The sequence below is a fragment of the Ambystoma mexicanum genome, chromosome 6p (assembly GCF_040938575.1).
Source record: "Ambystoma mexicanum isolate Mex_15411 chromosome 6p, UKY_AmexF1_1, whole genome shotgun sequence".
Classification (NCBI taxonomy): domain Eukaryota; kingdom Metazoa; phylum Chordata; class Amphibia; order Caudata; family Ambystomatidae; genus Ambystoma; species Ambystoma mexicanum.
Window position 1 is genome coordinate 1,541,048,884 of NC_090935.1, and position 18,478 is coordinate 1,541,067,361.

General features: G+C 41.2%; 1 protein-coding gene across 1 annotated transcript in view; it reads left to right on the forward strand.

Moving 5' to 3' along the window:
* Positions 1–18,478, forward strand: part of LOC138510630 (neuronal acetylcholine receptor subunit alpha-7-like) — a 2,317,401-nt gene that overhangs the window by 497,025 nt on the left and 1,801,898 nt on the right. The window lies entirely within an intron of this gene.

Here is an 18,478-nt window from a genome sequence, read left to right on the forward strand (position 1 = left end):
GCATGTGGATGTGTGGTGCTCCTCTGGCTTGATATGTTTTTCTCCAAAAGAAGTGTTCCACTTCTCAGAGGGGAGGAAGTGTTTTATTACAAATGAAGTGCAGCATGGCAATAAAGCGATGATGGAAGTACCTTTATACATTTACGGGATCAAGAGAGCAGAGTTCTCCTGGTGTTTTCATGTCTATACCTGTTTTGCTTTTGTTTGCTATGCATAGAAAAGTGTGCAAGTCGCCCCATGCATACTCTGCACAACTTAAAGTGATAAACCATATGGGTGGGCCAAGGTAGCGTGGCATTCACCGTACAGCTGCGTGCTGTCGGAACCAGTATTCTTTTGTACCATGCATGTTTGCCAAGAGATTTGTAGTACTTAACAGTAAAACCTTGTCTTTCTCTTGCACCTTTTGAGGTAGCTGTGTAGCTATGTTTTGAAAATTGGAACCTGTTTTCAATGTGTGTGCAACTCCATAACATAGAATTGCTAGTTCGCTTTCAAAGAGTAGGTGGAATATGTATTCCACGTTTTGTCTGAATCTAGGGTCTTCAGAATACATTCGTAAAGAGCGTCATTCTGATGCTGTTATTTGTGTGCATCTTTCATCGTATCTTCCACCTTTTACAGTCGGAAAGAGTAGAGGGAAGGCTTGTGCTTCTACACTTTTTTCCCATATACTGATTGGCGATCCTTTGGCTTGCAGCATTTGATATGCTCCTAGTGCATTGTCTATGGTGTCTTTGGAGTGCAGTGGGTGAATTGTATAGTGGCCTAAAATATTGCAGGCTCTAGTAGGATTTAGAAGGTCAAATTGGCCAGTTGTTGATGAGTCCTGAATTATTTCTGTGGTTTCTCTCAGGTTTTCTTCAATGTTTATTTCTTTGTAGTATTCATTGTTGTCTTTAAGATATTGCAAGGCTCTCCTACCTTTGTTTAAGTCCACTAGTTGCTGACAATATTTTTTGTCTTTTGTAGGTACACCATTCACCAGGTAATCAAAGACTATTGGCCGTTGCACTCGTAGAGTGTCTACATTCTCTATGAGATCTAATGGCAAATAAACTATTTTGCCAGGAATGCCTCTTAGTAATTCAGTGGGAGGCAATTTTGCAGTTTTTGGTTGCAGTCGTATTATTGCTTGAAATCGGTGTACTGCTTGGATTATAATGCTCTCATACAAATTAAGCTGTTGGAGTGCGTTTGTCAGTGGAAATATTTCCAACTTATTACTGACAGCCCGTGAAGGCATTTGGTTATTGTCAAGTTTTGCAGAGCAGTATGTGCACAGTATGGAGAGGTTAGTAATTTCGTATTTGTTTTCTGCTATAAGGTAGAGAGCTAATTGGAACCATTGGGATTCCTCATTGTCTTCTATTTTGTACATTATATCTTTAGTTTAAGTGCTCTTTCTATAAAAAGTTCTTCGACAACACACACATACTTGGTTTGCTACTTCAGCAGATATGGTTTTGCACTTGCGTATTTCTTTTTTGTATGTGTGTAATAGAAAGGTGACATCTGCAAGGTTGCTGCTACTGTTTTCTGAAGGTACTAAAGTTTGTAAGTGCTCTTCAGTTCCATAATATTTGCTTTGGATGTGGTCTATTTGTTCAAGCAACTGCTTGGCTGTACCGTGTGGGAGGATATCATTTAAATGCTCCAGTGCTAAAGCTGGACTTTGTGAATTGTACAGTTTGTGAACAAGATTTCTTACAGTAGAATAGTGTGTTGCTAACATTTTGATGTGGTGGAAGGTGCTTTTGCAAGCAGGTCCCGAAATGCAGGCTAATGAATGTCCTCATAGTCCTGTGTATTTGCACACTGGACAGGAGTCCATAGGTTGTAGAATTTTCATTTTTCCTTTGTCGTTGGCTTTCACATAGTGATGGAGGAACCGCTGCAAAGATTTGATAGAGTTTTGGCGAACGTTACACATTGATTTGCATGTCCATTTGTAGATGGGCCGTATTAGTTCGGTGGACTGGAGAGTTGAATCTAAGTTTGATGGGGATATTTATAAAAGCAGTGTTTCTTTTTCCATTATGGTATTGTCTATCTTTTCATACCCTTCCCCACTTCTATGTATGGCAATTTGGTTTGTTTGCTCTTGTTTGTATGATTCTTCATTGAAGTATGGCTCTGTACTGGTGGTGTGACTCCACTCACCTGTACATATGTTGCCAAATATATCTATACTGATATTGCATTTGTTACGAAGTACTGGTTGTAGTTTACTAATTAATTTTGCTAGTGGTTTCTTTCTTTTTAAAATTAACCTAAAGAATTTCCTTTTGAGGAGCATTACCATGTTTACAAGAGCTTCCAGGATTAATTTTATGCAGTAAGTTTTAAGGACTGAGTGTGATTTCTCCCCTGTATTTATAAGGTTCTGAAGGACTCTGTGGTGGAACATTTTTTGTAAAATTTATTGTTCAGAATGCTTTCTTGTGGCTACGTTTCCATTTGGACGTGCTCTGTTAGCATTTGTGATAGTACTTTTTAGTACATTTCATTTTATTTTTACATTTTGAAAGATGATTTAAAGTTTGTTTACTGTTAGGTACTTTCATTTTCCTTAGTGACTGTATTAGCTGCTGTGTTTGAACTTTCTGTACAAATTCTGCTAGAGGTGGATGCGTATTTTGTATGCGTATTTTGTATGCTTTTAGGGTGATCTGATCTATTTCTGCGTTATTTTCTACAGAGTTGATTTGACAAATTAAGCTGTTGGAGTGCGTTTGTCAGTGGAAATATTTCCAACTTATTACTGACAGCCCGTGAAGGCATTTGGTTATTGTCAAGTTTTGCAGAGCAGTATGTGCACAGTATGGAGAGGTTAGTAATTTCGTATTTGTTTTCTGCTATAAGGTAGAGAGCTAATTGGAACCATTGGGATTCCTCATTGTCTTCTATTTTGTACATTATATCTTTAGTTTAAGTGCTCTTTCTATAAAAAGTTCTTCGACAACACACACATACTTGGTTTGCTACTTCAGCAGATATGGTTTTGCACTTGCGTATTTCTTTTTTGTATGTGTGTAATAGAAAGGTGACATCTGCAAGTTTGCTGCTACTGTTTTCTGAAGGTACTAAAGTTTGTAAGTGCTCTTCAGTTCCATAATATTTGCTTTGGATGTGGTCTATTTGTTCAAGCAACTGCTTGGCTGTACCGTGTGGGAGAATATCATTTAAATGCTCCAGTGCTAAAGCTGGACTTTGTGCATTGTACAGTTTGTGAACAAGATTTCTTACAGTAGAATAGTGTGTTGCTAACATTTTGATGTGGTGGAAGGTGCTTTTGCAAGCAGGTCCCGAAATGCAGGCTAATGAATGTCCTCATAGTCCTGTGTATTTGCACACTGGACAGGAGTCCATAGGTTGTAGAATTTTCATTTTTCCTTTGTCGTTGGCTTTCACATAGTGATGGAGGAACCGCTGCAAAGATTTGATAGAGTTTTGGCGAACGTTACACATTGATTTGCATGTCCATTTGTAGATGGGCCGTATTAGTTCGGTGGACTGGAGAGTTGAATCTAAGTTTGATGGGGATATTTATAAAAGCAGTGTTTCTTTTTCCATTATGGTATTGTCTATCTTTTCATACCCTTCCCCACTTCTATGTATGGCAATTTGGTTTGTTTGCTCTTGTTTGTATGATTCTTCATTGAAGTATGGCTCTGTACTGGTGGTGTGACTCCACTCACCTGTACATATGTTGCCAAATATATCTATACTGATATTCCATTTGTTACGAAGTACTGGTTGTAGTTTACTAATTAATTTTGCTAGTGGTTTCTTTCTTTTTAAAATTAACCTAAAGAATTTCCTTTTGAGGAGCATTACAATGTTTACAAGAGCTTCCAGGATTAATTTTATGCAGTAAGTTTTAAGGACTGAGTGTGATTTCTCCCCTGTATTTATAAGGTTCTGAAGGACTCTGTGGTGGAACATTTTTTGTAAAATGTATTGTTCAGAATGCTTTCTTGTGGCTACGTTTCCATTTGGACGTGCTCTGTTAGCATTTGTGATAGTACTTTTTAGTACATTTCATTTTATTTTTACATTTTGAAAGATGATTTAAAGTTTGTTTACTGTTAGGTACTTTCATTTTCCTTAGTGACTGTATTAGCTGCTGTGTTTGAACTTTCGGTACAAATTCTGCTAGAGGTGGATGCGTATTTTGTATGCTTTTAGGGTGATCTGATCTATTTCTGCGTTATTTTCTACAGAGTTGATTTTTGGTAGGCATTCTGTAATATCTTTTGGAGAAAAAAGGAAAGTGTGGGTGTGCGGAATGTGTAATGTATATGTGTGCACTGTGCATGAGTGGTTGAATATGAGGGTAGGTATATAGGTAGAGGTGTGTGATTGTGTAATGGGCTGTTACTTTAGGTTGGGATGGCTGTATTGGTATCTGGGTGTTGCTATAATGGTGATGAAATGACAATACAAAAGTGGGCACCTGTTGAGGTGTAATGAGTAAGAATGAAGCAAACATTGGTTAGTTGATGGAACGGTGTATGTTACAATACAAGACCACTGCACTGTCTGTGTAAGAGGTAGAACACAACAATAGTATTACACTTACTTTGTTGGCTGCTGAGAGTAAGTTTCTCCTAGGTTGTATTTTGAAGTTGACACGCAACTGGCTTTAAGGAGAGAGGTGTTTACTGCAACTGTGAAAGAAGAAGGTAAGAACATCTGTTTGGCATAGTGATTGCATTTGGAGAATACATTATTTAAAATTTTAGGGGGATGTCTTGGCAGGAGGAGTTAGTGTGTGTGTGAAATTGGATAGCTTTGAATATGAATGGGGTTTATTTGTAAGTGTGCCATAGGATGTGCACTTTAGCAAGTGTTTGTGTTGCTGTAAGACTATTTAGTTTGAAAATGGATTAGTGCTAGTTGTAGAAGGGTCAGAAAAATGTTCAGAAAGATGTACAGATTGGAAAGGTGAATGTTTTGTCTGTGCAATGCATTCACTTTTCTGCAGATATATGCTTGCTACATGAGTGGAGCGATCATTTCAATTGCTTGCTTTATTTATCTACATTTATAAAGGGTACTATTCTCAATGCACACATACATTTTCTTTGGTTCTTAAGTAATGGTGCATTCTGTGAAGAGGGAAAGGTAAGTGGCAGGCACCACTGGTTTTCTTTGGTAGGATACAAACAGTTTTCCTTTTCTTTGAGCAATTTAAGAATTTTACAGGAGGTGTTTTATTGGGGGGAAACATCATACAAATGACAGAAGGAAAGAAGAGAGTAACAGTTTGGATATTAAAAATGGGTGACATGGGTAAAATGAAAACTTTCAAAGCTCAAAGCATTGTAGGTGGAACTTGATGATAGGTGATGGGAGAAATGGCAGTATGTTTTTTTTTAGTAGGTTATAAAGGTTAAGTGAAAGGTACCCTGTTCAGAGACACTTATAACAGAGTTGCAAATGTACTGTATAAACAATATTCATACCTGTAGTTTGTGGTGATGGATGGCGATGTGCTGAATCTGAATGCAGAATTCTTAGATAGTTTTACAGAACTTTTTAGTGTGGGTGCTTTTCAATTACAAAAGACCTGTACTCTGAGTGTTTAACAGTACATATGGAGTGTTGAACTGAGATGATATACTTAGATGTAGAGGTCTTGGATGTGATTGGTGGGTGTGTGTGACTGCTTAAGAGTACCCAATGAGGGAGTGCTGCAAAGAGAGTAGTGGAAAGGGAAGAAGGGCTGCCCCAGCCTAGCAGGGTCCGTGGACACTGCAGTAGTTGGGGAATTGCACATGCCACATCCTGCCCTTCTCAGCATGCCTGGCATGGAAATGGGACTGTGGGGATTATTCAATCAGATGTCGAGTTTTGTGCTTAACAGGAAGGGCAGTAATACTTGTTTTCATTGCTGTGTACAGTGAAGATGGCAGAGATGCAGAGAGTCAGAGTGCTGGTAATGGGTGATTCCTTTGTGGGTGATCTGCAGAGGTATGCCCAGGGTAGAGGCATTTCTGAAAATGTTGGTTTTGAAGGAGTGGATGCTTTGTGGCACAGTGTGCCTGTGCGCAGTTTGCAAGCTCTGCTTGCTGTTTTCAGAGATGTAGCCACTTGGAGTACTGTTGCTGTCCCAGTGGTGCATTGTGGAGCACTGCATTTGGGTTACATCAGTGCTGAACCTTTGCTCTGTGAACTGAAGGGCTTGGTGAAAGCACTGATGCAGCGATTTGCAACTGTACAGGTGGTTTTCTCAGGCATACCACCTAGATGAGTATGGAACAATCCTGATGTACTTTGTTCCCAGGAAGAGGTCATAGGTGTCTTGTAAACAAAGGCATGTCTGCATTTTTGTTCAGTGCTGGGATGTTCTTCTGTGACAATGAGAACATTAATGGTATTAATGTGAACTTTTTCAGTGTAGATGGATTTTTTTTGTCCCCCATAGAAAATACTATTTTGTTCTACAATCTAAGGGACATTTTGGAGAGGCTCGTGTAAGAATTTAAGGAGGAGAAGAAGAGAACAATCCCCAAAAAATACAAAAGAAAAGGTGTTTGTTTACAAGCACCTTTAAAAACAAAAAACAAAAAAAGGCTCTTTTCAGAGGCACCACTAAAGAGGAAATCCCCTACCCTTGGGGAAATGTGTTCCCTCACCCATGTATAAAGCTTGATATGTCCGTGGACAATGCAGTAGTTTGGGGATCGCACGTGCCACATTCGGGGCTTCTGAGGGTGGCAGTCAGGGAAATGGGAATGTGGAGGCTAGGGGATTGGTCAATAAGGTTTCCTGGGTGTGGTGTGTAAGGAGAGACTGTGGCAGAAGGTCAATTTTCAGAGAGGAGTGCAGATGGCTATGGTTACATCTGTGTCGTTCAGGCGACAGAGTGTAGTATTTTGGGGGACTCCTGGATACATCAGTTGGAAGTGCATGCAGAACGGTGTAGAGTGACTGCACATCTTGGATTTCATTATGTGGATGTCCACTGGTATGGAGTACGTTCAATGAAGTGGCTGAATGTGGCTGTTTAGCCAGTTTAGGACATGTTACCGGAATTTCTCTGCATTTGGGATGAAGGAGGCACTTGGGCAAATCATTAACATGTTTCCAAACTCTCACGTAATTCTTTCTCGCATTGCCCAGAGACAGATGTGGCTGCATTCTTTTCCCCAAATGGAGAAGGTGAGGTGCAATTCAACAAGGCTGTTTACACCTTTTTGAGAGATGTATTCATGTCCTCCTTCCACAATGAAAACATTACGTTTTGTAGCATCAACATTTTTTACTGATGCTGGCAATCAGCTTTTTATGCGAAATGTCCAAAATGCATTGCAGCATTTTTTGCAAGTACAGCAAGCATTTCTGAATTAGGTGTTGGCCACTTCAACCCTTCCAAAGACAAACAAACACCACAAAAAGGTTATTTTCAGGGCCACCACTTCCTCCTGGAAACAAGTGCACTGTTTTTACAGAGCCACCCCTCGCAATATTTCAGGTTCTGCCTACTACCACGCTGTCTGCGGACATTACAGGCTCTGCGGCGGCCTGCACCATTTCATTGTCAATTTTATTTTTGAACTGTGCAAAGTGGCTCTGAAAATAGCCTTTTTTTCTTTTTGTTGTTTTGTTTTGTTTTGTTCTTTTTACACACGACAGAGAAGGAAGGGAAGGGATGTTAGGGAAGGGGCACCAACCACAGGGATAAGAAAAGGCAAGTGGAGAGAGGAAGATTGTGGGTGGGCCTCACTTAGGTGGGGGCACTCCTCATGCTTCCGGACCAAAGTCTCAAAAGCACTTCTAAGTTGCTCCCTCGTGCAGAGTACAGCATCGCAGTACATGCAGAATACAGTGACCTTTGAAAGGTAAGTGGCTGCTGCAGCGCATATGGCCTGCAAGGCTGCTTCAGCGATCCGCTGCCCCACAGGAGTCTCCCTTGTGGTGGCAGGAGCAGATGCTGAGGATGGTGCAGAGGAATGCAACCTACTGCCTTGTTCAAAGGGGACGACCCTCGGAACTGATGCTTTGTGGTTCGATTTCAGGTGTCAGCATATGGAGGTGGTGCCGTAGCTGTACAAGCCTGGTTTGCCGTGACTGAGTACTATGTTTCACTCTGTGCATTTTACCTGGTTAGCACAAGCTCTGGGCACGTCTCCTATGGTGGTAAATAGCTTCTACACCCAGGACTCACGTTGGCTGCAAGTAATGGGGAATTCCTCTACTTTATCCTCATACTCTTCTTAATCTCTATCTACATCACCACTCCTGTTCCCCTGTCCAGGCCCTTGGGAAGGTCGTGGTGGTTGTGAGGGTGTGGGTGCTGCTGAGGTAGAGGCAGTAGCAGCAGCCATGGTTGCCACTAGCTCCAAAGGCAATATAGTACAGCAGAATTGATCAGAGAGCAATTCTAGCACAGAGCAATCTGGAACACTGTTCTGGCACAGCAACAAAAGTAGCAGAGCAGAGTTTGGCAGAAAGCAATTGCAGCAGCAAGGAGCAATCTGGACCGCTGTTGTGTTCTGCACAGCCAAAAACAGAATGAGGAGCAGCTCTAGGGTGTGCTTTTTATTGGGGTGTTGGCCAGCGCTTGGACCCCGAAAGTGGGCCTAAAATGCTCCCAAAAGTGGTCAGATCGCCTGGGGCATAGTGTGGGACCTCTGTAAGGGTGTAGTTTCACAGTAACACACATTGGATTGGAGACAACAGCACTTTTTCGATGTCCAGGGGCCCGGATCGTGTCCAGAAATAAGGGCCGACGCTCAGCGTGGGTGCGGTCACATGGTGACGTCGCAAATGTTCTCGAATGGGACGGCTGTCCGCAGGATGCATATTGCGTGGGATACTTTGTGGGTATGTGCATAGATATCCTACGAACAGGGTTGGGATCCCCGTACTAATTAAAAGTGTGACACACGTGCAGCAGACATTCTTGAACAAGCTGGGTGTTTGTAGGATACAGTAGGTCGGTTGTGCATGTGCACAGGTGTCCGTAGGACGTGGGTGGGTGGCTCGAACTAATGAAAGTACATCACACAGTCTTTCGGACATGCCGGACAGGAGCGCATACCAGGACAAAGAGGATGAGATACGCATGCGCGTAGGTGTGCCCCAGACAGACATGGGATCCCACAACTAATTAAAGATGCGTCACAAGATGCAGACATGCAGACATGAGTGGTGTTTTACAGACACCTCCATTTTTATTGTGGCTAGGCCGGCCAGGTGTGGTGTCTGTAGGACACCTCCATTTTGCTTAACTGCAGCCATCCCGGACAGTACCGTACTCTGCAGAGTCGTAACAGAATTTAAAAAAAAAAGGAAAACACGCACACTCACACACAGCAACAATTTACATATAAAGCTTTATTTTCACACATACATAGATACAATTATGAAAGGGAAGGGGTAGCAGAAATAGAGACATATACAGGGGAATTGGGTTTTGTATAAGTTGGGCATGAGGGTAGGAAGGGATTGAGGTCTCATCGTAACGTCTATCTTCACTGGGAATTTGCGGGAATGCTTGGGTGGGAAATGGGGAAGGGGTACAGGTGCAGGTGGGGCAGTGGTATTTTATTTTTTCTATAATATGTCCCTGTACAAAATCTTTTCAGGCAGCAAAATTGTTAGCAATTCCTCCATTTTTGTGTCATGGATCTTTAGTTTTTCATTTACCAAGTTTGCTTCGTTTTCTTTGCCTGTATGGTGTTGTGGAAGAGGTGCTGCTTGTGGTGCATTTTCTTTATTTCCAGTATGTACTGTTGAAGAAAAATAATATCTGTTAGGTGTATGTGAAGCAATATGTATTAACTGTCTTACTTTTCAGACTGTGGTGCATACCAAACGGGTTACTATCTTCACTCATATTGTCATGAGGGAAATTCTCTTCCAGCCTTTCTAGGGTGCTTGCCATTGATGTGTCTACTATTGTACACTGAACAAACTGTGCAATTATAGGAAAACATTAGTGTACTTACCACATAGTAGTGACGTTCTGCTCTCAGTACTTTGCAGTTGTTCCTCTAACAGTTCCTTCTTCGTTTCTATGTAAAAGTATCACTGCAGTAATATTGTTGGAAGCAGACGTTATTTCTCTTGTTGGTGCATTCCATTATGGTGCATAACCTATGCATTTGTTCTGTTAATTTCTTAAGTACAGATTTTGTAGACCTACTGTATTTTTTCTTGCAATTCACGTATATGGTGCTGTTTGTATATGTTCAGTGTCTTTGCTGAATGGTACCACTATGTAAGAGAACTCCTGACTTTTTCAGCAGTTTGGATGCTTTTCTACATGAGTTGGTTCATGTACTGGAAAGAACTCTGTAATGCAATGGTGTTTAAAGCAATGTATTGCTTAATGAACTATTTATCTCATGATAGTTCTTCTAATGGTTTCTGATCGTTTTCTGTCAACATTATCATGACAATCCCTTGTGGAGGCTTTTCATTAAAACTAAATGCACATGTGATGTCATCAGTGACATTTTTTATGTCATCTTTGATGTCATGGATCTTAGTCCTTGCAGTGTACAGTGGTGGCGCAAGTTATGGTTGCTTAGCTTACTTTTTATTATTTTATTATTTATAACTGGCGATTTTCAGTTTTTTTTGGTTCACTTGTAACCATAATATGAGTAGGTTGTTATTAGTGCAAAGTAGCTATAATGTCCTTTAAAACAGGTTTTTGCACTGAATTTGATAGGTTTTTCTCAGGGCAACTGAAGTCTACTGTCACTTTAGCAATGTTTTTTCACTGAATTTGATAGGTTTTTAGTAGTGCAGCTTAAGCATAACGTTCCTTTAACAACACTTTTTCACTGAATTTGATAGGTCTTTATTTGTGCAACTTAACCATAATCATTCAGTGAAAAAACGTTGTAAAAATAAAAATAATAAAAACCTATAAAATTCAGTAAAGACACTCTGTTAAAGAGATGTTATGTTATGTTAAGTAAAACCGAAATTCACCAGTTATGGTAAGCTAAGCAACCATAACTCGCTCCACCTCAGTGCATTGCTAAGACTAACACCCAGGACATCAACGATGGCATCACAAATGTCATTGATCACATCACTGATGACATCACATATCTGGGCCACTTGTTTGTGTTCACTAACATATCTAGGCCAAGTGGTTTTGTTCACTGACAGTCAGAATATTAAAATTCAAAAGGTCTTATATATCTAGACATTAACCTTGTCATATGTTTTTAAAGTATTTTCCTTAGGGTTTGGTCACAGCTTAGGGTTTGGTCGCAGCTCATGGTGCACATACATGGGTCAATAAGCAGGCTTCAAACACTTCATTTGAGTACATGAAGATGAATTTTAATGTTATTAGCATTTTCTAGTCATGCCGATTCTTTCTTCATTACTTTAGTTACCCTGTAGGTGCCTTTTATCTGTATGCATTGTGGGTCTTCATTTGCATTGTTTGTAGTAGTGCAAGTGTGTAGTAAGTCTTGAATTGTTAGCTAGTTATAAAATGTTTAACATTACTTAAAACTCTCATAAGGTAGCAGGCATTATTTTACTATACAAAATTACAAGATTATAAATATTTTACTTCTATAGTGCATGCTGCGCACATTGCCTATGTTTATGTATGATTAGGTTCCTGTATTAACAACAACACTCCAATATAAGTTTTTGCATAGATGAGTAAATTCTTTGCTAGATTAAGTAGTTCATGATAAGTCTCCTGATCACCCCTCACATCTTGTTGCCAACATTATAAACACAAACATTTCATCAAAATTAATTTCATATGTGATGTCATGAGTGATGTGATCAATGAAATTTGTGATGTCATCTTCGATGTCCTGGGTGTTATTCCTAGCAGTGCATGGAGGTGGCGCGAGTTATGGTTGCTTAGTTTACCATAGCTGGTGATTATCTGAGGTTTTTCGGTTTTACTTGTAACCATAACATCCCTTTAACAGAGTGTTTTCACTGAACCTCATAGGTTTTTATTAGTGCAACTTAACCACAACATCCCTTTAACAACATTCTTTCACTGAATGTCATGTGTTTTTACCAGTGCATGCTAATTTACTACAACTTACTAATATCATATTTACCCCAATATCGCAACATTTATGTTCAAATTGGAAAGTTTTACCTTAAAACTCTGCCATGTCCCACCTTCCAGCATCATTTGTAACACTTCTATGCACTTTTTGCAACTTTTTCCACTGGTTTTTGCATCTGTCAATGTTCGCAAACATCTGATGTCATCGCAGACCTTCCAGACAGTGTCACATGACCCTGAAGCAGGCATGCGGCACGATGCCGTGTTTGCAAATGCATCTGCCTTTTGCGACTGGGTGTGTGCTTCGCAGACAGTTCAGAACTGCACTTTCTACTGATCTAGCAACTTTCAAGCTCACAACGCACCCTTGCACAGCTCCTACACCTATTCTTACTCATTATCCACCAACAATCTAGCACACAACACATACTTGTAAGAATATTATCAAAACTGCTATTTATCTGAAAAATGGCAGCATCTACTGCCATCCCTCCTCAACAAGAGCCACCCCCACCACTTCCAGCTGCAGGACGAACACAACAACAAAAAGCGCAGCACTTTCAAAGATAATGAAGAGCACCAAGAAAGGGAGGTAGAGGAAGTGCCTACCTCTTGCACCAAGAGAGAATCATGGGTGTGGCAATTCTTTACCACTGTTGGGAATGTACCAAAGGCTAAAGCTAGGAAAGTGAAATGCACTGAAGTCACGGTCTACCTGTAGTGTACTCCTACAGGAATACATCCATGTGCTGCCACACCTAATCCAACCACTGTAATGCTCTCAGAAAAGCTGTTCCTCTCTTAGCAAATACCAGTCTATCTTCCTCCACCTCAAATTGGGTGGGCAAGCAGTACTGAATCCACACAGCCTACTTGTGTGGGGCACAAAGTCCCACCACCTACCTTGCAAGCAATAAAAGAAGCTGTTGGTCCATATCTTTCGAATACAACAGTCCTCTGTATATACTGCAACACACCACTCTGCAGAGGGGAGCAATTTCGAAGTGCTTTTGAAGCTGTAATCAAAGAGCATGAAAATCACTGCCCCTACCCTATATGTAACACACGTGCAACATCCTCCCATGTCCACCTACCCCTCCATATTACTGCTTGGTACATATTCCCTCATTTACCACCCCACCTTACATTGTGACCTTTCCTGCACAAAAAAGGTTCCTTTAGGAACCACCTCTCACAGTTAAAACATAGAATTAGAAAAGTAATCTTATAGAATCCATCTACTTACATATTCAATAAAGTAGTTAAGATTCAATCGGCCGAACTTCAAAGGGCAGCGCGGCACTCATTACATTTGCCTGCCCCTAACGCTAACATCACTATACACTCAGAATGAGCTACACCTATTTCAATGACGTTAGTGGGCAGTGTAGCCAAACGTGCACAGTCGTCACCAACATCATAAAGTAATGTTACGCAGAACAAGGAACTTAAACACAAAAATCCATAACAAATCCAATACTTGAATATTTTTTTACAGAAATGATAGAAACATTTTCTTTTGAAGAAAACAGCAATAGTGGGGACCGTACATTTTGACACAACAATGAAAACATTCACTTAAGGCTACAAAAACTTTGTTAACTTTTTCAAACACAGTTCATAGCTACCGAACGTCGCAGCGTTCACATTTTCACTGAAACTGTCAACTGTAATATTCTACTGCCAAATCCGATCATCGATCCATCAATGCAAGTCTTTGTGTTCTCTACCAAAAACTATTTTCCACAACCAACAAATAATCTGTGCAGATGGTGCTCCTTTACGCAGGAGAATGTAGTACTTTAAAATTGAAATAAATGCAACACTTTTCTAGAACCTATATGCAACCATGTTGATTTGTGTTACTGCAACCTCAGAAGGATAAAGGGTTGTCTGGCAATCATCCCACACAATAGTTCTAACATATCCGCTTTTGATAATTATTGTCCAAACACTGTTGAAGAAGCTGTCGGCGGGTAGACTGAACCCATGACACGCACAGAGCTGGAGCATGTAACTGTGCAAAATCGATAACAGAAAAACATATTTCAGTAAGCAATTTACAATAAAATATACAAATACATTCTCGTTTTGGCTATAAATTAAAGTTCCACGTAACATGTACGATGTCTACTCTTTGCGGCAAATTGAACATTCCTCCGTCACAGCGTTTATCATATGGCAGACAGTACACTTTCCACACTTCAATAGCTTTCACTTAAAATGTTGTTTACATTGCGTTTTGCTAATACATTATTTTTTTTATGTTGTTGAGGACCAACCGCTTCAGAGCACAGTTTTCTGAAATAGAAACTTTACTTTCCGATGTCTGCTTTTAATACAGTGGGCCTCATAACGACTGTGGCGGCCACGGTATGAACGGTGCCAGTAAGGGACCGTCACCGTTCATACCGGGCCACCACATTACGAGTTCTGCAGCGGGTCCTGCTCTGTATGCTTGGTCAGACCAGACGTGCACAGCAGGACCCGCTAGCAGAACATGATGCTCACAACAAACCCGTCATTAACGGGTCCGTTGTTAGCATCCTCCCCATTCCCAATGAGCCCTATTTGGGCTCAATGGGATTGGGGACGTACCAGGTCCGGGTCCCGTGAATGGGAATTACCGGGCCCGCAAAGGTCGGAATGGCCCGGTAATTCCCATTTTGCGGGACCTGGACCCGAGTTTGGGGGTAGCCATGCCGCTAAAACGGCATGGCTACCTCCAAACTTGTAATGAGGCCCAGTGAATCTTATCATTTCTTTGTGGATTGTCGACACATTTACTCCGGATAAATTCTTAGTCCACTGTTTTGAAGGACACATAACAATGCCACCATTCATGTAGCATTCACAACGTGCCCGAGTCAGTTTTGTTTCTGGAAACACATGCCACAATGATTAACACTATTACTGGCAAACAGTGTAGTACAAAAACAGCCAAATATTTCAAGTGAACCAGATATCACAATATTTGCTTCCATTTTACCAGTATCAACGCGCCTATTTACAATGCATTTACACTGGGCCACATTACGAGTCCGGAGGCAACCCTGCCGGTGGTACTGGGGGTTGCCGCCAAACTAGTCAAATGTTACCGGCGTCTGTCTTTCCGGTGCCACCGGGAGATTCCAAGTTCGGCGGCCCGGGAAGTCAGGCACCAGTAAAATGTAAGTCCCCATTCCCATAGAGTCCCATAGGACTCTGTGGGAGTGGTGACACAGAAGCACAGGCACCATTTCCAACGGTGCCTGTGCTTCCATGACCAGTCTGCCTACCATGGCCACTGTGCCCGTCAGGGTCAGACCTTTTCGGGCACAGCGGCCATGGCAGGCAGACTGAGAGTTTGAGTTTATCGGCACCCTTGTTTCCGGACCGGCAAACTTATAATTAAGCCAATTTTCTTTCAAAAATAACCTTTCTGCAATGTACACAGGCATGTATTTCCCTATATGTCAATAGTAATGTCCCCCCTGCACTGAGCTATGAAAAGCATTTCCCTAGCAGTCAGTTGTAGCAGCAAGATTGAATGTATCCTGAAGAAAAGTAGTTTGTCAGAAAGAGCTGCAGGTAGTGTGTTTCCACGGGCCTGACAGCCTTGTCAATAATACAAGGATCTTCAATTTCATCTTTAAAGTAACCACCAAAGCTACACACGTTGTGCCGCATAATTGCTGGAACTTCAAGGGATAACAGTGACACAAATTCAAATGCATTCATCATATACAGTGCAGTACAAGCTAACTAGCTTCTGTGCACATCAATTCCGGCAATCATATCCATTTCTGCCTTCATGCAGTGAGATGTAAATGTGCAAAGACCACAGTCACATGTTTATAATGCACATTGTTAAAACAAAATCATTACTTCAATGTTGGCTAACACTGTGGCACATACACTCTTCATCTATTGCAATCTGCAGCCATTTAGCATAGTAGCAACTTTCCAGAGTGGACAAATTTCATTTACTTTATTCATTTATTTCTTGGTTATTTATGAAGCCCCTCAAATCCCCCCGAAAAATGTACACGTCGGCACAAGGCCAAAAAACAGTGGTGGGGCCAGGTAACAAAACAACAATGATTTCATATAATAAGTCATTTGTAACACACGTCTACACAGGTGTTTCCAGGCGCAACATGACAAGCATGGGGACAACAAAGGCAAACAGAATAGATGATCCTACTAAGCCGTCTGTCATTCATATCACGCCAGTGCAACAGAAAACGAGAGCAGAAGTGGCAGGGGGATGCAAGGGGAGAGTGCAACAACGAACCTCCAGTAAGTGACGCCAGCATTCCCAGTTATAAGTAAGTGCAAATAGGGATGGCACCATGTGCTTGCAGATACAGTCCATAGTGCGTGGTGGGCCCCGACAGAGTGCATGGAGCTACTGGTGATAAATCAGTCTAGTCCCCATAACGTTAACCAGGTGGCCAGGTAACCAGTTAGTGCAACAGAACAAAAACATCAGCAGGGGAGAGACACAGAGAAAGCATAAGCATAAAGGAAAGTCTTCAATTAGTTGCAGACCCTGAGGTGTTCCTGCTCTAGTTTCAGAGAGGTAGGGAATCTGTTCCAAAGGAATTCACCACCCTAGTAGAGAAATCACCCCCCTCTCCACTCTCTACCTATAGAAGCACCTAACCTTCAAAGATTTGGAGGTGCAGGAGTAAACAGCGGAACAACAAAAATGCATAAGAATATAAACTTGCAAGTAGAGTGGTGCTAGACTCCGAAAGCCTTGTAAACAATACAGACTGTCTTGAAATTGATCCTTGCAACTACCAATTGCCGCCAGTGTAAAGATTTCAGGACAGGAGATAACTCATCCCTTCACTTAAGGCCAAGCACAAGTCTTGCAGTGCTGTCTGGATACTTTGCATAGGTGGAAGAGTAGAGGCAGTAAGATTTACAAAGAGGCTACAATAGTCCAACCTAGACAAAACTATAGCTCTTGTGACAGTGAGGTTCTGGGGGAAAGTGAAAGTGACAACAGCAATAATACCTCTTAGTGGCTGCAGCTGATAGTGTAACTTCTTCAACACAAAATGCTAATGGAAATGTTGGAGAATCTTATTGAGTCCGAGAAATGTATAACTTTTATTTGCTCTATTTTTTAACTGTGAAAGGTGGTTCCTAAAATAACCATTTCTTTGGTGTTTTGTTTGCAGGAGCGTTGAGAAAGAAGGGTGGGGAGGGAAATGAGGGAAGAGGCACCAACTACAAATATGGAGGGGCAGGTGGACATGGGAAGATGTTGCATGAGTGTTACATCTAAGGTAGGGGGCAGTGTTTCACATGTTCTTTGATAACAGCTTCAAAAGCCCTTCGAAATTGCTCCACCCTGTAGAGTGGTGTGTTGCAGTATATACAGAGTACTGTTGTCTTCAAAAGATATGGATCAACACCCTCTTGTATTGCTTGCAAGATAGCTAGTGGGATTGTGTGTCCCACAGAGGTAGGCTGTGTGGTTACATTGCAGAAGCAGCTGTGAAGTTATGGCTCAGCTCATAGAAAGAACACTTTTTGAGTGGCTTATAACTTTGACGCAATTGGATGAATCCTCAGCAAAATTTGCAAACTAAAGTAAATAGCCACCTCGCAATGTTTCATCCAGGGGGGCAAAGTGGTATAGTAGTGGGGTGTCCCAACATTTTTGAAATCCTCATACACACAATGAAAAAAAGATTTGCTACAGACCAAAAAGCTTGCTTTTGCATATTTGGTGTTAATCTGTCCAGTACTTTTTAAAACAATTGCCAAAAAGTACGTCAAAACAAATTAGTGAAATCTGGGTTCGGTCTTCTGACTCATTTCCTGATTTGGAGTCTGCAGACGCCTTTGGGCCAATCAGGTAGTGGCTCGGTGTCCAGGGTCACCAAAGACGCATGCTGATTGGAATTAAACGGTCACCCTGTTGGATCCGGGGACAGCCACCATTGTCTGCGGACAGTGCAGTGAGACAATGGTGTGGAAAATACAGTTGGAGTAGTTTTGTGGCTGGAAATGGTCAGGCAGTGAAAAAAGGTTGAAAGAGAGCTGTTTTATAGGTGAAAATATCGGTGTAGGTCCCGCCAAGTCCATAGTCATTTTTACTGTCCATGGATGTCATTGAGAGTGGGGAGGTTCAGGGTGAGTTTTGTTTTTTGCAGGTGTTTTGTACATATTTGGCTTAATTTTGTTGTGGTTGTGCAGAATCTGGCCACAGCCATAGTCATATGTGTATAGTAATTATAGCTGTTGTAGGGGGGCTACATAGTATTTGTAATTTGGTGAACTGAAATAAATGAAGTGTATATGGTATTTATGGTCATAGCAGAATTGAGGATAGTACTTATGGAATCTGTATTTGTTCTTTTGTGAAGAAAAAAATAGGATAATAGTGGGTATGGCTACTTAGTTGCATATGGCAATAAAGCTGGAATCGATAGTTCTTTTTCTTTTAAAAAAATTGTA